Genomic DNA, 24,637 nt, shown 5'->3' with positions numbered 1-24,637 from the left:
TTTTATGAACGCGATAGCTTTGAGTATTATTTTTCAAATTTTGACGCTGTTTTACCAGAGGTCCCAGCCTACAAGCATATGAATAAGTGGGACTACTATAAGAGTGAAGATAGATTGAGGAAATTTTTCATTCCTTCGAGAACGTTAGATGCTTCATATGCCCGAAGAAATAATTTGACCTGTAAAGTGTCAGAAATTGAGAAAAAGTTTATAGGGCAGGTGGATGATCGATACAGGAGGCAGAAGATTCTAAAGGCCTCAGGCCACTGGAAAACAGATTGGACCGAGGAGGAAAAGTCACACAAAAGGAAGGGTAGTAAGGTCCAATAGCTTTAGATCGAGTGCAAAGAGGGAAACTATGTATATACAGGGGTAAAACCTACTATGAGAATGTGTTTGTGGGAGAAGTAAGTTGTGAACATGCTTTTCAAATAGAATACTATACAAAGGATTTCTTGAAAGGAATGCAGGTGATCCCGAATGTATATTTTGTCTGTGGAAGAAATGCGTACGTGAAACTACCGGATAATTGGTACGGATCATGTTATTTAGCAATTGTCTTCCCCAAAATATATCATGCTAGGGATCTAGAAATCATAGAGGGAAGAACTCAAGCCAGAGGGAGAAGGGATGTAAGCAATGATGAGGTAGTTGGAGACGTATTTGGTGCCATGTTCCCTCTTTTAGGGTTAATACTGAATGATGTCAAGATTAGGAGATTGGCAACAGTTGTAGATAGATTATCTGCCAGTACTTCTAGATCATTAATGCTGGTAGAGGGAGAGATGCAATCGATAAGGCCAATGGTTCTCCAGAACCGACTTGCTTGCTTTAGACGTCCTGTTAGCCAAAGAGGGCGGAGTCTGTAAGGCTTTGAAGGTCCAGGAATGTTGTACTTATATTCCAGACAATAAAAACCTCTTGAGAAGTATATACAGAATATCACTGAAATTCATCATGAGATTGAGGATCTGACAAAGGTGAATGTGTGGGAAAAAGTGGGTCATGGAATGGGTAAAGTTGGAGGTTGGTTTGCCAACCTAGGGAAGAGTTTCATTTGGTACATACTGAAACCTATCATCATAATAGTGATTTGTGTAATCACATTGTGGGGGTTGGTGAGGCTGTATCAATGGTATAGATCAAATAGGTTGCAAAGATCAATGAGAGAGCAGGAGCAGAGGTTAGCTGCGATGCAGGATAACCAGTACAGGAGTCTGGGGGCTCTAGAAATGATGAAGCGAGGGAGCATTGCAACGAGTTCTGTTTGATTCAATTCATTTCCTCAGGGATGGTGTTGTGATGGTGATGACCTCTAAAGGTCATCAAAGGTGGGAACTGAGAGAGCGCAAATCGAGTAAAATGTAGAAGTGCACCATATCTACAAGCACGTTGCATAAGTCTAGTTAAAGGAACATATAAGAGTGTCGAATTTATAGAGTGTATACCTAAGAGTGTTTAAATAATACAGAGTGCATATATCGGTGTGAAAGCTAATGTAGTAATGTTTAGAGATGTTAGAATGTTATTAATTTCCATGTTATGTGGCTGTTGTAGAGGAGAATGTAATGCTACCAAACGTAGAAATGTGTAGGCCTCATGGCAGTTCACTGAGAAAGAAAACGTGCCTTTACAATCTCACATGAGATGGATTACTGTTGCTATAATTCAAAGTATTATTGATCATAGACTGAAATTATATGTTTATAGAAGTGTTTCCTATAACCAGTGTGTATAATAAGTTAGGATACTATTTAGGCTGAGAAATAAAGGTTCATAGAGAGCACAGGCCTGTTTCATATAATTCTAGTAGGCCTGGGGAGATAAGGTCGTTTCTTTTGATCTGCATGTGCTAGTTAAAATCAGGTCGTGTTAAGCATAAATTGTGGACCATGCTCGAAGGTTTACGACTTGTGAGATAAGCTGGAGGCCGGAATTTGGGGCCCACTTCATGAGTGTCTGTTTGCAGTTGCGAGGGGGTTCCAATCAAGAGAGTGATGAATAGAGCTCTGTTCTGGGAGACAGGCACGGGCCTGGAGGAGGCTTCAGGAATTTCCTGGGGGGTACCGTCTTGCCGAGAAGAGCCTGAGAAGCAAGGTCAACGCTAACAAGGAGCCCAGAGGAGTATCAGCATGGAAAAAGCCAGAACCGACACCACGTGAGAGGTGTACGTGAGGGGCTTCCCTGAGGGGCGTTTCAACTGTAATTGTGATTTTGTATTAGGGACAGCACCCTGGGGTGGAGTTAGAGCAGATGGCCTGAGGAACCTTAGAGAGTGGATGGGTAGGCAGAGAGGGCATAACTGCGATGCACAGATTTACAACAAAGACTAAGGGAAAGTGAGTGATCTTCTTTGGAAGTCACCACGGCTGACACCTTTTTAGGTTAAGGTCCTGTTGAGTAGGGATGTCACTTAGTCTAGTGTAGGGACAGTCTAATCTGAATTTTTCATTCCTTTTGTAAATGACGCTCAAGTTACAACTTGTGTCTATTCTTGCAAACTTGCTGATCTTTGAATTAGTCTTGGTGATATTCTTCTGTCGCCTAAGAGCATTTAGAGAATTCATGTTTGTATTGATGCCAGTGTATCTTTTGAACCTTATATTGAGATGTTTGTATCTCCAGTTATCTTTGGCTTTATAATAAAACTTTAAAACTTATTCGTGATAAGTGGTTCTTCAGAGTTGTGTAAAGTCTTGAGCTGATTAACCTGGTAGTGGATTGCTTTTACTCTATGACAGGTAACAAAGGTTCAGTCGACCTGAGTGGGATATAGATCTATAGTGATCTGATAAGAGATCAAAAATCCCGCCGTAACAAGTGCACATACAGCGGCAAATTACAATATTTGTAAAATTCGAAGCACTGCTGAAGAGCTGGTCCGTAGATCTTTTTCCTTTCACTACTGCCAGAGTAAGAAGAAGCAAAAACGTGCCGTAGGGAAAACACAATTAAGTTACAGGCAGCAATAAATTAGGAAGTAGGAGATTAACGTAGCAGAATATTTAAGACTCCAAAAATGAAGCGGTTAAAAGTGTTGTAAAAAAATATGAAGCTCTTCTCCAGGCAATGGGTTGATCACTCGTGCACTGGATACAGCAGGCAGACAAAATGCACAAAGAAGTCAGCAAGAGAAAAGGCACCTTCTGCACAAACGCAGCAGTCTGCAATTATGAAAACACAGTGGGAATGCTCTTCCTCACACAAGAGGTTGTAGTATCCAAAAGCAGATTACAGCAGGGAGGAAGTAAACCGGTACGCTAGAACTGTAGGTAAATGCCGCAGGGACAGGAACAGTAGAGTTGTAAACAGAAGGAGCAGGTAGACAAAAATGCTTGATTCAACAGGGCACTCACAAGGTGGCAGAATAGTGCTCCAAGGCAGAAGCAAAGGCAGTAGAGACAGGTTCCATGAGAGTAAATAAGAGGAAAACTCTCAGGCAGGTTACATTAAGCAGATACCAAGCAGAATTGAAGCAGAGACTGGCACGTAGGTGTTATGGGCGACCAATAGAAGGTCACTGTTGGGGTTCTTAGGGTGCCAGAAAGCTTCAAAGTTAGCGGGTGCCAGAGGTTTTAAAGTTCAATAGTAGTTACAAGATGCTCGTACCTTGGAGTTGCTTTAAACGTCAGTAGTCCTTTAGGAACACATGTAGGTTCTTCAGATCGTCGCCAGTGTTGTAACGGAAGAATGGCCGGATCCAAGGGGTATCTCCAAGTAGTTTATTAGGTAAGAAGTAAGGTACAATGACCGAACCACAACAGAAGCAGCCTCCTTGCTGCTCAGCCCTACATTCAACCGACATTCACCCACGCATCCAACACTCTATGACATCATCCACTCATACTAACATTCTACACACATCCACTGGCTGAGCAGCAAGCTGGAAGCAGATACCACAGACATCTAGCTCAGTCAAGGAGAAGTTAGTTGTACAGAGTACTGCAGGTTGGCATCAAATGACTCCGTGCACAAAGACCAAAGAGTCATCAGATGTTGCACACATCCGGAGCATTAGTCTGGGAGACCTCCAGCCATCCCTAAAAGCATGATTTACATATTCTAATAGTTATTTTGTAGCTGAGGTGCGTGACACTTAATCTTAGAGGATTTACGGAGTGAGAAGGCCTTTTCTAGCACACCAATGCTGGAAAAAGCAGCTAACATCAGCATACATATTCTGAAGGCTAGAGTAGCCAAGGTAAATATAAAAAACAGGCATCGGACCTACACGAGAAACCTGTGGGTAGAGTTCTGTAAAAATGAATCAAGCACTAGTCTAGTACTCCTCTTCCTACGGGCATATATTGACCAAAGTTAGAAATTGTGGGAACTTCTTAGTAATTGGACACTAACATGCACACCGAACCCAATGTGTTCAGGTCAAGTCAAGCCACAACTAATCATTTTGTTGTGGTTTTAGAAGGTGATCAACGAAGAGTCAGCTCATTTTGCTGAGGTCTTGGAATGTATTCTACTAAGACGACAGCCAATGTTTACTACTACAGATGTGACTAATTATCATCTGATGATGATGTAATATATCCTGCTAAGACTGCAACTAATGTTTGCTACTTTAAATGTGGCTAATTCTCCTCTGACGATGCTGCAATGTATTGTACTAATACAGCAGCTATTGGTTTCCCACTATGACTGTAATTAATGTTCATCTTATAGTGTTATAATATAATGCTCATCCTACGGTATTTGAATGATCCTGTTTTGTTGCTAGAAGGAATACGATTCAGTTCCCTGACACTCATCATTATGCCTGACACAGTCTTTATACTCCTGGAACAACCTTTTTATCGCAATTTCACCCTCTCACCTTTCCAAGTGATCTTCTGGTATCTGCTGGTGCTCAGATCAGAAAGCAGTGTTTTCTTCAGCTCATCAACTTTGCGTACATCTAAATTAAAAGAGACCTGCAGTCAGACATGATCATGGAAGGGGTCAATACACTTCAAAAAGATATCATGCAAACTGCAGGGCTGCCAGTAGAGTCAAGCTGGCCCACAGACAACTGACAAAATAAAAGGACCTTTTGATCAATGGGTGCCTACCAGTGCCACCCAACGTTGTTTTTACAAACTCAACACCAGCACTGCTGAATGTAGAAGTTGCTGAATACCAAGGCTGCTCAGTCTTGGCTCCCATTCATGGGTCTTTCTTCCAATTCCATACTATTACTGTCCTTTGTCAAACTCTTCCAGGTTCTTTTTTATCCCTGCTTTTCCACTGGTTACTTTTTCCTGTCCTTTTCTTCTTCCTCTGAATTGTTGCTCTTTCATTTGCCTTATTATAACACTGATTGATCAAACTAGCACTGATTATGGAGACTACTGGCCCAAAGAATGTGTTCAGCTGTATCCTATTTCACTCGAGAGGAGAGAGATCCTTCAGGCCTAATCTTCTGCCTTACAATAGGTTTACACACAATCCTAGAAGAATAGGAATAATCATATCAGAAAGTGCCAATTATGGACAGACATGATACAAGGAATTGGAAGGCCCTCACCCACAACAACATGATTGGTCAATCCCTCACTTAAACTCATACAAGTAAAGTGGCCTACAACCACCAGTGACAACAGTGACAAATGTTAGCTATTAGTACCTGCCATATGGAAGGAAGAAGCAGTGGCCTAGCTAAACCTACTGCCACCCGGAGCGGCCCCAAAGTTTGCTGCCCGGTGCAGGTAAGAGCTTGGATGACAGCCGACGGATTACTTGTTCCAAGGGAGGCGATGAACAACTTGTTCGTGGGGGATGGTGGTAGCCTACACACACAGCTTGCTCAACTCCAACTCCCCCAAAAAGTGTGCCTTCCAGGGCGGATCTACTCACCCCAGCTATGCCACTGGAAAGAAGGCAGCAAGTGTGGTGTGGTCCTACCCTTGAGGACTGTGCAATTGCAGGTTAAGGCTCATTTCTTTTCCCCAAGTTACGAGTGAATAGCATAATCTGTTGAAAATAGATTACAAAGGATTTCTTTTAATTTTTGAGAAGGTGCCCTCGATCTCTTAAGACCAGGCAAGTATTGTGCACAAATTCATGTCTAATAGGTGTCACTCATAGACACTATCTATTCAAGTAAGACCAGACTTAGGTAAGTCTTGAGGAGCGCCCCCCACCTCCCTGATCCTCGACTCAAGCGCCTTTATCCTCCACGGTGAGCTCAACTATACCATTGAGAACCTCATCTATCCCAAGACGACCAACCTCCTTGAGGATCTGTCCAACCTCAGAATCACCCTGCAAGTGGAGGGCTCTACACACAGTGCTGGACACCTACCTACTGGACCCTATCGTCAGCAGCATCACAGTAGACAAGCCCACACCAATCACCTGCTCCAACCACAGCCTCAACAATTCAGCATTCCCATCCTACACCACTGCAGAAACACCATCATAAAATCTTCATGACCAGACTCGAACAAGATTTCAGAAGTATCATGGCCTTCTGAACTCCTACACCGCCTGCCTCGACACCACAATTTCTCCCCAAATCCATCTCCAACCTGGATCATTGACTGAACAGATAACCTGGCTCCTCTCAAAGCCAACAAAGCTCAGGCTCAGCAACCGCCACTGCAAGCAACTTGAACGCAGATGGAGACAAAGTCAGAATGACACCAACAAGAGTACATACAAATATGCCCTCAGGCACTAATATCAGCAAATCAGAGCCACCAAACACTCTGTGTTCATTGAATGTGATGGAGTGGACTTTCAGAATAAATTCTGAATTAAAGTACGCAGTAATGAAACTCCCATAATTTTAATTTACTAATGAGTGTTGCATGATTTACACGTTTTTGTACTGACACAACCTAGAATAATGTGCACCTACATGAACACGCGTGTTTAATCATTTGTGCTCTTGTCATGTTCGTCATTCTGCTCTAAATAATACATTTACTTTGTCTTTCGTTTTGTTGTGCATTAACTGCGGCTGTTTCAAATAATAGCATGTGCATTCTTTAAAAATGTGCATTTGTTTATGTTATGTTGTCTCATGTGTTTGTGTTTTGTTTATCTTTTGTATGCAAAGCTAGGTAACATAGACTAATGGGTTAATTTTAGTAAAGGGAGTGGGTAACAGAATAAATATAATTTCTTGAATTAATTATTGTCGTGTTTCCTTGCATACTAGACTCATGATAAAAGAGGCCTGTGGCCTATTTCTAAAATGGATGTCCGAAGTTCTGTCAAAAAGTGGGCCTTGCACAGCAACGTTTGAATGTGGAAATATTTTTCTACAATAATTCTTTGAAAGTGGCTCGTAAACAAGGCTGTGTGGAAGCTAAGGACATTTGATTCAGCTTCCATGGTCAAGGACAGGATGTTCAGGGGCGGAAAGGCTTGGACGGAGGAAATAATTTGCCTAATGTTGCAACTCTCGGGAAGCCTGTGACACGCATAGACTATGAAAAATGCTATTCTTGAAGAAACGTGACTTTTGCTATGCGAGAGTCATATGACTTCATTGGATGATGTCCTAGACCAATCGTGTTTCGTCTTGCTTGAATATTTGTTTTCTTTTAGTTAGTTTTAGATAGGAAAAAGGTATAAAAATTGCCCCCTTGCTAAGAGCACTGTTCGTTCGTTCCTGTGCTCCAGAGATGCTGTTGGACTTTCGTTTCACGTAAGATCCAATGAGACTTTACTTTTTCTAGGGTTTTTTTAAGTTAGGGAAATAGGGTTTAACAAATTTTCCTAGATGTTTGGGCATTTAATCATGCTGGTTTGAATTCGAACTGTCAGTCTAATGTGCCTTTCTAATAAATAGTTTTGCTTAATAAAAATTGCTAATAAAAGAGTTTTCGCTTAAAAAATGCATTCTGCTATATAATAAAGTTAATAAAATAGGTTTTGAAATGACAAGCTGGTCTTGTTGTTTTCATTGAGTTACCATTAGTTAATCCATTGCCTATGATACTGACTTAATTAAATGTATTATAATGTGTTTTTGATTAATTAGGTCATATGATTCAGTTGGCCAATTTATATCTTAGTCATCTATGGGCCTAGTAATAGATTTATAAATTATGGTGAGTATCGTGGTGTAGAGTTGTACATATAAGACTGAATTTCTCTTGGCCCGCTGGATCAAATTCCTGGTAGCAGAGGATGGTTACTATGGTAACTGACATGTTACATGGTAATTACATAGGATACATGTTTAACACATGTTAAGTTTTGTCTAGTTGTTAATTGTTGTCGAAAGGTTTTTCCAGCAGTGTGAAAAGCCTATGTGCCGGCAGAGTAGTGTGACAGCTGAAGTTACACACTTCATTTGTTTTGTTTCAAATTAGTGGTACAGAAATATCACTAAGTATTGAGGTCGTACAACACAAGTTTAGGGATTTAGATATGACAGGTTGCATGAATAGTAAGGTTTGCCTATGAAATCGTAGCTCTGAGTATAGGGACTAGGAGCCCGTTTTAAAACTCGTTGTGAAGAGAGTAGTAGGATTTTTCAGAGCTTGTGTGAAGGGTGAGGTAGCGTTGTCTATTCTTACTGGCGTTTCTGGATTTCTATTGATTGGTTAAAGTCCTGCCGAAGATTTCATGTTTGCATGAATAGATTTTTCTCTCGTATGAAAGTTGTAAAATTGTTTTGTGAAAATAGCATCGTCTATTTCACAAGAGTGGATTCTTGAATGTTTGGTAAAACTATCACTTCGCTTAGCGAAGCGGACAAATGGTTTGTTTTCCTATAGTTATTAACTAAAATTCATTGAAAAGGATTGTCTTAAAATGGCGCTGTGAAAATATTTTGTAAGGGAGGGCTGAGTTTACGGAGTGACACTGACACGCGCAGCTTCGCTGCAGCGGCAGTGTACGTCACAGGGTTCGCGCTGTGATTGGTCGACATTCATCACAGCGAGTACGCTGATTGGTTCACGTGACCGAAACAAGCTGTTAGCTGATTGGTCATTTCTGAAAACTGGTTTCTCATTGGTTGAGCAAGGTGGTGACGTGGCTTAACCTGATTGGCTTGTTGGTGAGTTTCGCGCACGGATTGGTCAGAGTAGCGGAACAATAGAAAAATATTTACGATCTTTTCTAAATTATACAAATTAGTTTAAAACATTAGTTATTGGAATAGAGAAGAGAAAAAGCCTTCATGGTTTCAGAAAATTAGAAATGTATTCAACCCTGACAAGAAAATTGAAGCGTGTGGTGGAAAATTACTTCATAAGTATAAAAAGCCCACAGCATATATGGAAGGAGAATATGGTTATCATACCGTTCTCTGGTTTGAAAATTGGATGCAATACACCAGGAATGATGGTGTTTTAGCTTGGCCGGAGCATGGGTCATTTAATGTTAAGGTTTTAAAAAAACTTAAGAGATAAAATGATGGCTCTTTCACCAAGACCCAGACCCACTCAATTTGAAGCTTTAGTTCAATGGGAAGTTGAAATGATGGAACTTGAGCGAGAAAATTGGGGAGCACCGAGAAGTTTATATAGGGAAACCCACCAAGATAAAGTGCATCGTTGTAGGAAAGGAGACATGCATGAAGGATTGTATCTGGTTTTGGAGATGGTTGTAGAATCAGGTCAAAAGAATTCTCAGAAAAAAGAATTAGATGATGCAGTTTTAGAAGACATGTTGAATAGTCCTCCACCTTATCAGCCAGGTTGTTCACATTCCACTCTGAGGAGTGTTCCAGATATTTCTCCTAGTACGCCTAGGGAAATTGAAGATTCACCCAGATTTATGAAATTACCTGATAGAGCAAGATCGGGTAGCAAAACAAATACCCCAAGAGAAAATTCTAATTCGAGAAATAATTTCCAGAGAAATGATAAGAGGACATTGCCTGAAGACATACCAAATATAACAGATTATTTTAAAGCAAAGGGAGAATTAATTCAACAATTAACAAAAGGCATGGAAGCAGTGACAGTTCCAGTTACAATTGGTCCTGTTGTACCAGTTTTTGATCAGGGTGAGAACAGGCATTCTGTTATAGCAAATCCTTTAAATGTAGAAATTCAAAAGGTGGCTGAAAAATGTTATTCTGAATTAACAGAAATTCATAAAGATAAAACAATGCCAAATTTAACTTTAAATCAAGGTTTGTAAAATGTCACACCATCAGCTGCAGAATCAGATTCTGGCTCTATAAATAAAACAGATTTAACACAAGTTCCTGAGTCTAAACAACCTGATGTTGCAAAATTGAAAGCAGATTTAGAAGAATTAATTATTGGCACAATTGGTACTGACTGTTTGAAGTAATATCAGGATGATGAACTGCTATTCATTTGTAAAAGCATTCAGTGGAAAACTAAAAATAAATATGAACAATTTGAAGAGGTGGCTGCTGAATTAGAAATAGATTTGACTTGCCAAAAACAAATACAAAAACATTACAGCGTGGATTTTTCTGAAAAAGATATAGAGAATCTAAATACTACAGGCAGAATAACCCATATAAAAGAATTGATTGTGTTTGTAAAAAGATTGGGAGATTTAAGTAAATGGAGAGTTAAATGGACAAGTAAGAGAGAAGAAGAAAAGAGAGACAGGGGAGAGGTTTTTGGTGAATTTCCGATGAGGGAAATAGCTGGTGGGGGTTATGTTTATGTTCCATGTACAAGACAGGATATATTACTCTTCACAAATGATTTTCCTTGGCTGAGAGAAAAGCCAGTGGAATGGTATCGTCAGGTTGACAGATTCATTAAAGTCTCAAAAGTTCTGTGGATTGATCTTGATGGTTTCTTTGACATTGTTGTCCCGTCAGATCTTTGGACAGAATGTAACATTTCTGTTAGCTGGCCTAAAGAGGAACCACAGCGACATAAAGTAAAAGGCGCTCCTTCAGACATTGTCATGGATTTCTATGATAAAGTAATTGTTTGGCTGAAAGACAAGATTCCTGCAAAAGAAGTAGATTGGGTTAACATTGACAGAACTAACCAGGAACCAAAAGAATCAGTTCATTCCTATTATGAAAGGTTACTCCTGGTATTGAAACAATACAGTGGCTATGAAAAATTAAGTGAAAGTGTCATGAGCCATTTCATTTACAGGTTTGTTTATGGCTTGAGACCTGAGATAGGGGATATGATTAGAACTGGAATTGTCGGTTGGCAAGCTCTCTCAGTTGATGACATCCTGAGAAAGGCAAAATATTGCAGTGATGAGTTAGATGCAAAGCAGAAGAAACTCAAGGAAAAGGCAATGTGGACACAAGTGAAGGTAGCTGAACAGCAGATAGCAGCATTAGAAAATAATTTTTTTTAGCTGAATCCAGGCAAGATTAAAGGGAACTTTTCAAATAAGCCAAAAACAAAAGCTACCTTTTTTTAATTGCGGCGAAATTGGACACTGGAAGCGTGAGTGTAAAAATCCACCCAGAAATTTTAAAAATTCATCATTGAATCCACAGATGCAGAGTGAGGTAAATCAGCAGCAACAGCAACAGCTTCAGCGACAGTTAAATGAAATAAGTCAGCAGGAACAGATACAGCGACAGTTAGCGAATCAGCAGAACCAATTGATTCAGCAGAACCAAATTCCACAGCCACCTTTGCCAAATTGCATGAATACACAGAGATACAATCCAGAGACAGGTTTCTGCGGAGCTGAACAGGTAAAAAGATCACAAAAAGCAAATGTGTCAAATGTCTCTCAACAATTTTGGTTAAAAGAAAACAAGAGCAGTGACTCAGAGGATTATTCATGACGGTGCCTGAGAGAGGAAGAAGAGTGTGTGCTTGGAGCCACTCTTGAGGTAGATCAGTCAGGTCCATTTGTAAATGGTAAAGTGAATGACAAAGATATCCCTTTTCTTGTGGACACTGGTGCTACCCGTTCTACTGTTGGATCAGTGGGAATTGAAAATCTTCCTCTCTCGGTTGATTCTATCCAGGTAGTTGGTGTAGCTAATCAGCAGATTAAAACGAATCTGACGAAACCTGTGGATGTAGAAATTGGAAATTACAAAGACAAACACAGATTTGTTGTCTGTAACAGCAGTCCTGTTAATCTTTTAGGTCCGGATCTGCTATGCAAGATGAATTGTAAAGTTTACTGTTCACCAGAGGGTATTGAGCTTCAAACTCTAGAAGAAGATGGTTTGTACAAATTGACACTATTAATGGTTGATGAAGAAAATAAATTGTTTCCTGCTTTTGATAAAAATAACTTACCTGAGGAACTGAAAGGGACAGTAAATCCAAAAATTTGGGATCTAACTGGTGATGAAATGGGTTTAATGAAACATGTGGACCCAGTAAAAATTACTGTGAGACAGGGAATACATTTTCCAAACATTCCCCAGTATAAAATGAAAACTGAAACAATTGAAGGTGTAATTCCTGTAATTGAAAAATTCATTAAGCAAGGTGTTTTGAGAGAAATTAAGAGCAGCCCATGTAATTCACCGATTATGGGTATTAAAAAGCCAAACGGAACGTACAGAATAGTTCAGGACATGAGAAAGGTTAATAAAATAGTTGTCCCTTGCTGTCCAGTTGTACCAAATCCAGCGGTAATTCTATATCAGATTCCGCATGATGCAGAATGGTACACGGTCATTGATCTGTGTAATGCCTTCTTTACGGTTCCATTGCATCCAGATAGCCAGCAAATCTTTGCATTTCGGTTCCAAGATCGCATATTAGCATGGTGTCGTATCCCTCAAGGGTATACTGAGAGTCCGTCTATCGTTAATCAGTTATTAAAGAAATCCCTGGAAGATTTAAAATTACCTGGAGAGTCAACATTGGTCCAGTATATAGATGACCTCCTGATTGCAGGAAAAACAAAAGAAAATTGTGTGACTGACACTATTACACTTTTGAATCGCTTGGCAGATGAAGGACATAAAGTGTCACCTGCAAAACTACAGTTTTGCAAACAAGAGGTTAAATACCTTGGTCACAGAATTGCAAAGGGAATTAGACAAGTGACAATTGAAAGAATAAAAATGATTCGAGCAATACAACCACCAACAACACAAAGACAGATCAGGATGTTTCTAGGAATGGTTGGATATTGTCGTCAATGGATTTGTGGGTTTTCAGTAATTGCAAAACCTTTGCAAAGAATAACAAAGGCAGACATAAAGGACCCGATTGTTTTGACAAAAACAGAATTAGAGGCTTTTGAAAAGTTAAAGAAAAGTCTCTGTGAAGCAACAGCATTGGGTATGCCTGATTATTATAAGGAATTTGAGCTGTACTGCAGTGAAAGGGAAGGTTGTGCTTTGTCAGTTCTCATTCAAAAACATGGAAAAATTAGAAAACCTATAGCTTACTTTTCGGCTGTTCTTGATCCTGTTGCAAAAGCATTGCCAAGTTGCTAAAAAGCAGTGGCTGCAACAAGTGTAAGCCTTGAGCAAAGTGAAGGAATCATAATGGGGTTTCCTGTAAAGGTATATGTACCTCATTCAGTCGAAACACTTCTTACTAGAAGTAAAACACAACACCTGTCAAGCAACAGATTGACAAAATATGAAAAAGTTATTCTGGGATCAGATAATGTATCCATTGCGAGATGTCTTAATCTCAATCCGGCTACACTTTTACCAGATAATGTGGCTTCAGAAAATAATGATGAAAATGATGATGTTGATCATGAATGTTTGGATGTTTTGGAATACTGTACCAAACCCAGAAAAGACATTGAAGATGTGCCTTTACCAGAGTCAGACATTGTTTACTTTGCTAATGGCTCTTGTTTAAGAACAAATGAAGGCATTCTGAGAGCAGCATATTCAGTCTGCACAGTTTCTGAGATAGTTGAGGCTTCAACTCTTGAAGGAATTCGTTCAGCACAAGTAGCAGAATTAGTTGCTTTAATTCGTGCCTGTGAAAAAGCTGCAGGGAAAAAAGTTACCATAGTGACTGACAGTCAGTATGGATATGGCGTAGTTCATGATTATGGTCAGCTCTGGTCTCAGAGAGGTTATTTAACCTCTGTAGGAACTCCAATCAGGAATGCAAAATTAATCAAAAGTCTGATCGATCGGATTCAGTTACCAGAAAAAATAGCTGTGGTTAAATGCAGTGCGCATAAAAAAGGACCAGATTACATTACTAAAGGAAATGCCTTTGCAGATGAAACTGCACGATGCTGTGCAAAGAATAATCTTTCACTCAATCGGGAGAAGGACAATGAACATATAATGAACTCTCTCATCCTAATATCTGTGGTAGAAACATGGCAGGGAGTAAAAGACTTACAAGATGAGGCAAATGATGAGGAGGAAAATACATTTCTCAAAGAAGGTTGTAGACAGCAAGAGGAAGATGGAATCTGGGTTTACAAAGATGGTAGACCTGTTATGCCCAATTGCATGATTGCTGACATGGCACGGATGTACCATGCACCCGGTCACTTAAGAGGAGAGACACAATGATCAGGCAGTGCAGGGAGACTTGGTATAATCCAAAATTTAGGGTTATTGCAGAGTCGCTTTGCCAACGTTGTTTGATCTGCCAGCAAATCAATCCAAACAGAAAAATAGTTGTAAGCATGGGAACCATAGGACGGGAGGGTAGTCCTTTTACTAGACTGCAAATGGATTTCATTGACATGCCACCACATAACAAACTTAGATACGTTCTAGTTATTGTCTGTTTGTTTTCAAGATGGGTGGAAGCGTTCCCAACTCGTCACAATGATTCAATTACTGTGGCAAAATTGCTTTTAAGGGAGATCATACCTAGATATGGTTTTCCAGTAACTATTGAAAGTGATCGTGGCACACAGACTGATTGAACTAATTTGTGAAGCATTTGGCATTAAACAAAAGTTACACTGTGCTTACAGACCAGAAGCATCAGGGGTCATAGAACAAATTAATGGCACAATCAAAAACAGAATTTCAAAAATGTGTTTAGCTACAGGAATAAAATGGACTGATGCACTTCTACTTGTTTTGATGTCTTTGAGGAGTACTCCAGATAAAAGAACAAGTCTTAGCCAGTTGGAAAGTTATTAGCAATAAATGACAGTGCAATCTTAGACTATTGTAAGCAGCTCTCTGATGTAGTAACTTCTGTATTCCATCAGGTGGGAACAGATGTGATTTCAAAAGAAAAGGAGCAGGCTCATGATCTATTGCCGGGAGATTGGGTCAGAACAAAGGTTCATCGGAGGAGGAACTGTTTGGTACCCAGGTGGCAGAAAGCAAGGCAAGTGATTTTAGTCACAACAAATGCTGTTAAGTGCAGAGGTCTAAAAAGGTGGATGCATGCAAGTCATACCATTCGTGTACCTGCACCTGATAACCTTGACGAAGTTAGTGACGAGACTACAGCAGATTCAGAAGAAGAAGAAGAAGAACCTGAAAATCCACATTCTGAAGATCGACAGAGAAGTCGACATCTGGAAAACTCAGAACCAAATCAAGCATCAAATGAAAAAGATCTAGACATCGTTGTTGTTGATTCAGAGAATGAAGAAGATGCTCTAGAAAAGGAAACTGAAAAAGAAACAGTGTCAGAAGAGATTCAAGATCAGGAGAGTATTGAAAAGCAGATTGGAAGCTCTGAAAGCAGGAACGGAAATTCTGGAACTGGGAAGTTAGAAGTAATTCCGGAAGAGGGGGACAAATTGCCAAGTAGCAGCTACAGAGACGTTGTTCCTAACGGAGTGAAGCTGCCGAGTAAAGAAGTTCCTAAATACAGTATTGAAATCTCTGAAACTGATTCGGATGACAGTGATGAAGAGTCTGAAATAAGAAGATTCAGGAAAAGAGCTTGGAAAGCTGAATGTAATGAAATTGAGCCTAAGAAGAAACTTTTGAGAAAAGGTGATGTCTGGCCAAAAGAAGACTTGAGATTCAAGCTAGTCAACAGATCGAAAGAACAGGTCAACGAAATATCTAGTCAAAAGAGTGAAACAGACAAAAAAGAGCAAGTCAGAAAGAAAATTGAAGTAATTAATAGAAAAAGTAAAAGACCATTGAAGCCTAATCAGAAATACAAGTCTCCAGAGTGGGCCTATATAATTATACCACCAGTAGTTGAGGTTAGCAGTAGCAGTCAGGAAGATTTGGAAGAAAATAGTGACAATGATTAAGGTTCAGTTTTCTTTAAGTTGAGGTTTGCTTTTGGCATAAGGCTGAAGAAATTGTGTTAGGTGACACAAGGTTGAAGAAATTGTGTTAGCTGAAAACTTTTTATGGACGCAAGGTCGAAGAAAAGCTGTTAGATGGTTACTAAAAAAAATTTAAAAGAGGAGGGTGTGTGTTACATACTAATTTCAAATTATTAATATCAAGTTTTACATTTTTGTTTTTGTTTAGTTTGAGCTGAGTAAAATGCCTAATATTGATAATTCTAGGTGTGCAATTCTTAGAAGTTGTAAAATGTCTTCTATTTGTGTGATTTTAATTATTCTAGTTTGGTTAGTTTTAGCAGTCATCTTTCCTTTAGGCATTAATAGAGAGGATTACAAGATAAATATGACAAGCAAAGCTGAATTTAAACAAGCTAATCATGATGTTGCAGGCAAAACTAATAGAGTTATTGAGCATAAACCAGATATCCATAAGGACAGATCTGTTGGAGATTTTTCTACTAATTCTTTTTCCAGACTCTTATCGGAGTATGTTAGAGTCATGGATGTTAAAGATTGCTATGTGTGTGTTAAGCTTCCCACTTCAGTTTCTGAAGGGGTGAAGTATAATATGCTTCCCCTTACTTATGGAATAACATGCAGTGTTATATCAAGCTTGTTCTATCAAACAGGTCGACTGGAATACTATTATTCAGATTTTGATGAGATTTTTGTTAACTTAAAAATTGTGCATAGTCTTAACACAGTTAGGCCTGCTAAGCTGATGAGGGAATTCTTCCTGGTGACAAATGAACACACCTACGAGTACGCTTACAAGAATAATGTAACTTGCAAAATGAGGGATGAAGAAAGATCTTTTCTTGATCAGGTTGAGGAGAGGAGAGCAACTTATAAAAGGAATGAAATGCTGAAACAAACTAAATCCAAGTTTTGGCAAATTGAGGATGAGAAGCTTAATGGTGAAAATAGATATGCTGCTATTCAGATGAACCAGTTGCTGGAAAGCTTTGCATTAGGAGAGATAACACGCTATATGATAATTATTTTGTTGGTGCTAGTCAATGTGAAGATACCTATCGAATTGTAGGGGGATGGGGATTTAAAGGTGGTAAAGACCCAATTTTCCCAGGAATTTATTTTGTTTGTGGAAACAAAGCATATTTCAGTCTTCCTGACCATTGGTATGGCACATGATACCTTGGTCTTGTCTTTCCTAAGATTTTCCATGTTGACAGAAATGGAGAAGGATCATTTGAAATTGGCAAACACCTGAATAGATTTAAAAGAGAAAGTTTTTCAGAAATCATGGGAGATATATTTGGTGCAATAATTCCTATGGTAGGAATTACCCTGAATGCAATTAAAATCAGAAAGGTTTCCACAATTGTTGACAGGTTGTCCACTGATACTGCAGGTGGTTTCCAGTTGGTCAATACAGAGCTCATTGCTACCAGAAGCATGGTTATGCAAAACCGGCTTGCGTTAGACATCCTTCTAGCAAAAGAGGGAGGAGTCTGTGGGATTTTGCATGTTCAACATTGCTGCACATATATCCCAGATAAGAGTCAGAACATAGAATTATTAATCAAGAATATTACAGAATTTCACTCAGAAATAGAACCCATGGAAAGTGACAGTTTTTCTGAACGTTTGGCAAAAAGATTTGGGGCAATCAAAGAGTGGTTTGTAGACATTGGCAGTTCAATCATTGTCAAAGTGCTTTACCCTTCAATAGTCATTGTTATAGTGACACTTTTGTTAAAAATCAGTTACATGATTCACAAGAGAAAGAAGCATGTGAGGGAGAAAAAGAGGATTTATAAACTCAGAAAAGCTCAGGAGAAATGGATGAATTTCGCAGGGCTCAATATGAGAGTTCCAGGCAGACTGATGCAACAGGAGTTTAGATTTACTAATACAGAGAGAGATCATTATATGACATTACTAAAAAATAAAATGTAGTATAAATTTGGGGTTTATTTGGTGAGTTGGGAGTTGATGGAGCGGACTTTCAGAATGAATTCTGAATTAAAGTACGCAGTAATGAAACTCCCATAATTTTAATTTACTAATGAGTGTTGCATGATTTACACGTTTTTATACTGACACAACCTAGAATAATGTGCACCTACATGAACACGCTGGTTTATTCATTTGTGCTCTTGTCATGTTCGTCATTCTGCTCTAAATAATACATTTACTTGTCTTTCATTTTGTTGTGCATTAACTGCGGCTGTTTCAAATAAATAATATTTCAAAACATGAAGTGCTACAAGGGACTTGTTTAGAGTGCGTTGGCTCTTAGTTAACGAGTGGTTTGTCAAAATCCACCCTATTGTATCAACAAGATATCAAATTAATTACAAAGCAACATAGATGCAAGGAAGGGCAGGTTAAAAAGAGAGCTAGAGAAGGTAAATTTGTTCAGAAATAAATTTTACTTGATAAAAATGACAAGGGATGCAAACATAAATCAATTCAAGCAAAAGGGATCATGAACTAAGAAAGACAATCAATTTCTCTATAATTCTGAACCCAAAATATCAACTCCAAATGATTCAAACAGACAACCCAGATTTAACAATCAAACATGGTTGTGAGGTGGCGTCAAACAACTGCCTTAGAGGAGATGATAATCAGATGTCGACGTTTCGGTCTTGGTTGTTTTCATCAAAAAGACCATCATCAGGACGATGTTTTGTTTCTATGCTGTAAACAACTCCCTATATTAAAAATAAATCAATTGTTATTATAAACATATTAAAAACTAACTTAATTCATAGTTTTAAACAACCTAACAAAAGCTCTATTTGTATCTTACAAGAACAGTTAAAAAAATTTTGTAAGGGAAAGTATCAACCCCTTCCTAGTGATACCTCCCAGCAATGTAAAATTCAAATCAACAGTCAATATGACTCAAAACAAAGTAAATCGGATTTGTAGGTATACCAGCCTAAGTACACCTAATGAAGCAACCAAATTCATCATAAGGACCATTTCTCATATGTAATCCTTCATTTGTGAAACAACTATTATTAGGGCATTTACACAGTCAATTAGATGATATATTGCTTAAAATGCAGTACTAATCAAGTGCATCATAAAGACAGAACAATCATGTCTCAGACCCATTTCGGATTGTTGGCTCAAGATAAATGCTCTATCTTAAAGAAGAATATTTATATTTGTACTCTGACACCAAGTTGATAACATGATACAAGTAGAAAACATTCGATTTTGTCAACTTAAATCATATTCTACTGTCTCTGTGTTGGGCATTGAAAATGCGCTCTGGGCATAAATAATTAACTGTGTCATACCAGAGGAATAATAAGAAGGGGCCGCAATGCGTTGTTCCGGCGGTCTGATGGAAAATCTACAGAGAGACAAACGTGGACTCAGTCAGTATCTAGGTGATAAAGCGATGGTTTTAGAATAAAGGTGAAAGACACAGCAATTACCTTATCGCTGGGCAGGTGGTGTTGAGAAGATTCCGATAGTCCAGATCAGCTAATGTACTGGTTTTATCTGGAACCGATAGATATTATATTAGGTCACTTGAAACGCATGGGAATTCTTACTAACGCTGGTCTTAGTTAGAAAAATTGTAGTTTAAACACCAGCCAGGTGGTAAACAATACTACAGATTCTGGTGGTAAGACTCAGCGGTTTAAATAGTGAGCTTACTGAGTCTCAGAACAGCCCTGCAGGGACTAGGGAAACTACACTAAAGCGCAATGACTGACGCCTGATTTCTGGATGTACTTACTTGGTCCAAAAATCCGGAAACTCCGCACGGTCAGCTTCGGTTTGTGGCAATACACCGAATGTGCTAATGGTCGAGGATGTTTATACCCGCCGACCCGGAAGTACTTAAGTTACGGTAAAAATCAAAAAAATCAAGAAAATGCTCACTAGGTGGTCATAAAACAGCTTAATCAGAGCAGCCAAATTGATACGAAGGTCAGTCTAAAACACGGCGTATATGGACAGTTAATTTGAGAAACGCGTGTAAATCGCGTTCAAGGTGGCCGCCATGTTGGAACTGGAAAAAATACCCAGAAACTAACAATGGACCATTCATGAAAAAATGGGGGCCATCTTAGAGTGGGAATATGGCTGAAATAGTCAGAGACAGAAGAAATGATAGATTTAATGATGACAAAAGCGATCACACAAAATACATGTTGAATTCTGAAAAAGGCATTCATTATACGGACATCTCTACTTAACATGACTTAAAAGAATCCAAAATTTAAAGTTTGTTTCCTGATTTTAGCTAAGGCATGCTAGCGCGTGCCATTCTGTATAAGAATTGAGACCCTTTTTGACCGAATCGGCAAGACAAATCCAGCGCTGTTCCTTTATGGTTAAAAGGTGATCCACATTGGGTTGACGAATATTGGGTTTGATGACTTCAACAACCCACCAATGCAAATCATTCTCTGTATGATTTGCAAGAGAAAAGTGCTCAACCAGAGGGGCATTTTCAGTGTGGCAGCGAATCCTAGATTGGTGTTGTAGGATTCTTTTTTTGATAGGTTGTGTTGTTTTTCCAAAGTACCTCTTGCCACATGGACATTCAATGCAATACACGACGTTGGTCGTGTTGCAGTTTGAGAAATTCCTAAGCTTATAGCATTTGTTATTAAGCTCAAATTGCTTGATGTTAGAGGTGGTGTTACATGCCAGACAATGTTGACATTTGTAATGTCCCTGTAAGGGGCTTAGTTGTCGCATATTGTCAACAAGATTGGAGTCTTTCTTATATTTGTATGCATGAACTAAGCGATCTCTAAGGTTTTTTGCTCTCTTGAAGGCAAAGAGTGGCTTCTCCGTAAACTCAGGTAGGTCCGAGAGTAAAGACCAGTTCTTAGAAATCACTTTTTTAATGGAGTTTGTGGAAGTCCCAAAAGTTGTGACACACACTAGCTTTGGTTCTGTAGTTTTGGGTTTGACTTGTAGCAGTGATTCACGATTATTATACCAGGCTCGTTTTAACGAATGTTTCAGAAGCCTGTTGGGATAACCCCGGGCAAAAAGTTTCTGTTTCAGTATAGCTACTTCCTTGAAATAATCCGCTCTTCTTGTGCAGTTCCTGCGAAGGCGTAAAAACTGCCCAAAGGGCAAACCATCCCGTAAAGCCTTAGGGTGGCAGCTATCATATTTCAGCAGCGTATTTTTTGCCGTAGGTTTGGTAAACAGGGTCGTGAACAGGGTCTTTTCTTCAGTCACTTTAATGGTGATATCTAAGAAGTCAATACTCGAGTTGTCAGAAACTAGAGTAAATTTGAGATTGGGGTTTTGTATGTTAATCCAGTTATGGAAATTCTTTAATTCTGTACTGGTCCCATGCCAAATGAAAAAAATATCATCTATATAACGTAACCAACATCTAAGGTTGGTTACGAATGGGTTGTTCAAACTATAAACAAATGCGTCTTCAAAACTAGAAACATAAATGTTCGCTATATCGGGCGCGAAAACTGCGCCCATGGCTACTCCTTTCTGTTGCTGAAAGAAGGTCTTTTTATGAATGAAGAAGTTTTCACAAAGGGGTATTCGTAGGCAGTCAATTATAAAATCAGAGGGAACCTGATGTGGTCTTTCCCTACTTTCCAAGAGTGAAAATAAGATGTTTAACACTTCCTCCTGGGGGATATTTGTGTATAAACTTTCAATGTCCATACTGACCAAAAGTTCATTTTCACTATCGAAGTGGATACCTTCCACTTTGTTGATGACTGCCATAGTGTCCCTTATATAGGTCTCTTTCTCTGTGGCAAAAGGGCGGATGAAAAAGTCCGCATATTGTGCCAGGGGCTTAAGGATAGAATTGCACCCTGACACAATAGGGCGCCCGGGTGGATTGGTTATGTTTTTATGAATTTTGGGCAGTATGTATATTGCCGGTACTGTGGGAGCTTTATTAATTAAAAAGGCTGCCTCCTTTTCATTTAACCAACCACTGTTCAATCCTGTAGCTGAAAGGTTTCTGATTTTAGTTTCAAGTTGCGATGTTGGGTTACCTGGGAGTTTTTTATAATTGGTCGCCACTGAAAGTTGTGTTTCTAGTTCTGAGTCGTATGCTTTCTCATCCCAGAGCACAATCCCGCCCCCCTTATCAGCAGGTTTTATGATGGTATCTGGGAGGGATTGTAGATGTAGTAGGGCTTGTTGTTGTGCCTTATTAAGATTGAACGGAACCCATTTGGGATGTTTCAGAAGATGTTCGATTTCAGTCAGAACAACATTTTCGAATGTTATAATTTCTTTAGCAATTAGATTATTGGTCGGAAAGAAGTTGGATACCGGGCGTAGCCCAGTTGTATTGGCCATTTGAATCGAATCTTTATTCGCAAAAAAATTTTTGAGACGCACTGTTCTAAAGAACTTATAAAGTTCTAATTTGGTGATAAATAATTCATTTTTGTACGTTGGGACAAAAGATAATCCTTGCGAAAGAACAAAAATTTCATCAGTGGAAAGGGAGTGAGAGGAAAGGTTAAAGATAGGTACACTTACATTCCCTTCTACCACTCGTAGTACTGGTTCCGGGTCCGTCTGTACCCTGGGGTATAGTTGTTGCGGCCCCATCCTCTGCGTGATTGTCTCGCTTGGCCTCGAACTGGTTGGCCTTGTCCTCTCTGGACCTGTCCTAAAAAAGGTTGCCTCGAGGTGGATGGTTGTTCTTGCGCCCCTCTTTGTTGGTATTCGGGTCCAACCTCGTTTTCTGACTCTGAATCAGTACCCGAAAAGGTGACCCTTCTAGGGTTGCCACGAAAAGAACCTTGCTGTTGTCCTTGTGGTTGATAGAAATCTTTGTTGAGATAAGGATAGGTTCTTTCTTTATTATATCTTTTTATGTCTAGTTGTAGTTTAGACGTCTTTTTTTGTTGATTAAAGATTTCAAAATCTTTAATAGTCTGTGAAATCTTATCCAACAATGCTTTAGCATCAACAATGCTGGAATCACTATTAATTTTCAACTCTAGTGCTTCTATATCTTTAACCAGATTTTTGATGTGTTTAAGGGCTGTCTCCATGCTCAGCACCATCCAGGTGCGTGAACATTTATTGGAAGCAAAGCTAAAGTGTAATTTAAAGTCTTCGTCTTCAGTGAAAATGATTGGGATGTTTCTGATCTGAAGGCCAGTAGGTATAATATTGGCGTTGAGGCAATCAGTTAAAAACTTAGCATGCAACTCTGTGCGAACTAGTTTTTTGCGCAATCTTTCCAACTGATTTAAGTCAGATTCACACGGTAATGGTACTACGGGTCCTTTATTGCCTAATAATGATGGACCTGAAGAGATTTTCTGAATGTATTCATCTGTGTAGGTTAGTGTCTCGGCTTCAGACATGAACGTTGCCGACTGACACAAACTCTTAAAGCTATGGAGACAACAGTCTCACCGTACAAAACACCACTTCAAAAAGTGACCCGCAGCAGAAAGAAATCTGTGCCAAAATACGTTTTCTCACAGGGGAAACCCAATAAACCCTTGTAGGCTTGGGCGATTAATATTTCAAAACATGAAGTGCTACAAGGGACTTGTTTAGAGTGCGTTGGCTCTTAGTTAACGAGTGGTTTGTCAAAATCCACCCTATTGTATCAACAAGATATCAAATTAATTACAAAGCAACATAGATGCAAGGAAGGGCAGGTTAAAAAGAGAGCTAGAGAAGGTAAATTTGTTCAGAAATAAATTTTACTTGATAAAAATGACAAGGGATGCAAACATAAATCAATTCAAGCAAAAGGGATCATGAACTAAGAAAGACAATCAATTTCTCTATAATTCTGAACCCAAAATATCAACTCCAAATGATTCAAACAGACAACCCAGATTTAACAATCAAACATGGTTGTGAGGTGGCGTCAAACAACTGCCTTAGAGGAGATGATAATCAGATGTCGACGTTTCGGTCTTGGTTGTTTTCATCAAAAAGACCATCATCAGGACGATGTTTTGTTTCTATGCTGTAAACAACTCCCTATATTAAAAATAAATCAATTGTTATTATAAACATATTAAAAACTAACTTAATTCATAGTTTTAAACAACCTAACAAAAGCTCTATTTGTATCTTACAAGAACAGTTAAAAAATTTTTGTAAGGGAAAGTATCAACCCCTTCCTAGTGATACCTCCCAGCAATGTAAAATTCAAATCAACAGTCAATATGACTCAAAACAAAGTAAATCGGATTTGTAGGTATACCAGCCTAAGTACACCTAATGAAGCAACCAAATTCATCATAAGGACCATTTCTCATATGTAATCCTTCATTTGTGACCTAATATAATATCTATCGGTTCCAGATAAAACCAGTACATTAGCTGATCTGGACTATCGGAATCTTCTCAACACCACCTGCCCAGCGATAAGGTAATTGCTGTGTCTTTCACCTTTATTCTAAAACCATCGCTTTATCACCTAGATACTGACTGAGTCCACGTTTGTCTCTCTGTAGATTTTCCATCAGACCGCCGGAACAACGCATTGCGGCCCCTTCTTATTATTCCTCTGGTATGACACAGTTAATTATTTATGCCCAGAGCGCATTTTCAATGCCCA

The sequence above is a fragment of the Lissotriton vulgaris genome, chromosome 7 (assembly GCF_964263255.1).
Source record: "Lissotriton vulgaris chromosome 7, aLisVul1.2, whole genome shotgun sequence".
Lineage (NCBI taxonomy): Eukaryota > Metazoa > Chordata > Amphibia > Caudata > Salamandridae > Lissotriton > Lissotriton vulgaris.
The sequence above is the reverse complement of the archived record's forward strand: the minus strand, read 5'-3'. Positions refer to the sequence as shown.